A 2,348-nucleotide genomic window follows, 5' to 3' on the forward strand; every position below is an offset into this window, starting at 1 on the left:
AGGTATGGATTATCATGGTTAGCATAGGTCAAGAGGTCAAGAATAGGGTTTCTTATTATTCTTATTAATAAATTGAGTCAACAGCATTAAAAACTCACACAGGAAACATTTGAGAAGTGTTGAAGAAGCATAAATGTCAGAAAAACATGAGAAGAAAAGTTTATTTTAAAGAATATGTTTCCATGTAATAACTGCTACTATCAAAACTGAATTTTATAACAGAAATCACAAATATAGAGAAAACTAATATGCGAGGATCTTGCTGTTTAGAATGACCATGCAAACGGGACATTTTAGCTTGCTCAGAATGTGTATGCAAGATGTAGAATCTGAAGTACTTTTGAAGTGTTAATATTTAATATTTGAATATTTATTTATTTATTTATTTATTTTTGTCATAACAATATACACAAGCATCACACAAAAAGTTTATATAATATATAAACATATATATGGGGAGAAACAAGGAAGTATAAGCATATATATATATATATATATAGGAAAAGAACAATAGGAAAGGAACGGTAGGCACGTTTGTGCTCTTATGCACGCCGCTTAAAGTCCTCTTAGGAATGGGGTGAGGTCAACAGTGGATAGATTTTGGTTAAAGCTTTTGGGGTTATGAAAAGAGACCACAGCGTCAGGTAATGCATTCCAAGCACAGATAATTCTGTTACAGAAGTCATATTTTCGGCAATCCAAATGGGAGCGGTTGACATTAAGTTTAAATCTATTGGTAGCTCTTGTATTATTGCAGTTGAAACTGAAGTAGTCTTTAACAGGAAGGACATTACAATAGATGATTCTATGAGCTAAACCCAGGTCCTGTCGGAGGCGATGGAGCGTTTATTAAGTAGACATCAAGTTTCTCTCATTCACTCATTTCTGAGGAGCTAATCCTTCACAGTATGGCTCAAGAAACTGAGACAAGTTCTACAAAATGTCAATTGTGTGTAACAGCCTGTTTTTGATGGACTTGCGACTGGCTTTTGAAACCTTCTTTCCTGCTTATTTAAGGAAGGGAGTTTCATTCCAATGAATGCTCATGAAGGAGCAGTTTATCCTCCTGCCAAATGAATGTTTAAGGGGGACACTAGCTTGCTGTCAAATGATCCAATAGTACAAGGCTTTGCTGTCTCTCCAAGAGAGCAGAGGCACAAGCAATTAAATAAGCCGCACGAGGATATGGCTTTGAGTTGTGCAGTTGTGATCACTCAACGGAACTGCTTTGTGAATGAAAGGAGACAGATTTATATTCAAAAGTAACTGCAAAGCTGACGGTGGGAATCACACTAGAGTCACACTGTGCAATATAAATCCATCTCTAGGAAGCATTTTTATAAAGAACAGATAGTTCCTTGTGGCATCTCTTCCTGCTTTTTCTCCTCCAAAAATTGATGGAAAAGGCCTCAAGAGTTTGTGAAGGATGGGGAAGGGGGAAGCCAAGGAAGCTACAGGTGAAGAGATTAGGGAGGTGCAGAGACACAGAGGAAATATTAGAACCCACACTTGAACTTTCCAACATTGCTCTAGTATACAAGCCATAGATTATGCAGGAATGACCAACACTATCGAAACAGCAAAGTATATGCTACCAAAAGTTGGTGAGCAATATATTGTGTTCATTTCTTTATATATTGAATATATTGCCTTTCCACTCTGGTGAATATTCAAGGTGGGCTTACAAAATGAAAAGAACAACAACAACAAAAAAGACAAAAATCTAAATTTACAGATTCAAATTAACAATTAACTAGGCCCTAACCCCTGCTAAAACTGATTTAACTTACTTAAGCGCTATTTAACCTCTTGCAAACCCTGCCAATCTTCAGAGATCTTTTTTCAAATGCCAAGGATAGTGGGCTAAACTCTTAAGGGAAAGCACTCTGTAATGTGGGACAAACACAATTGCTGAACACCAGACACTGAATTCAGGGGTGAAATGTAAAATTTGTTACAACCGGTTCTGTGGGCGTGGCTTGGTAGGGGCATCATGTGACTGGGTGGGCATGGCCAACTTTTTGTTTTTACTTTTAAAAACATTTTTTCTACAACCTCTTCGGCTGAAGAGGTTGTTAAAAAAATGCTTTTAAAGGGTTCTGAGAATCCCAGCTGAGCCGCACCATCATCAGAGCCTTTTTTTTTACTTTTAAAAGCATTTTTCCGGCCAAAGAAAAAATGCTTTTAAAAGTAAAAAAAACAACAACCTCTGATGATCGTGCAGCTCAGCTGGGCATGCGGGGGGGGGGCAGGGCTTTTTGCTACCGGTTCTCTGAACCACCCGCTGCCATCGCTACCGGATCGGGCAATCTGGTCTGAACCGGGAGCATTTCACCCCGATTGAATTG

The sequence above is a fragment of the Ahaetulla prasina genome, chromosome 1, assembly GCF_028640845.1.
Source record: "Ahaetulla prasina isolate Xishuangbanna chromosome 1, ASM2864084v1, whole genome shotgun sequence".
NCBI lineage: Eukaryota > Metazoa > Chordata > Lepidosauria > Squamata > Colubridae > Ahaetulla > Ahaetulla prasina.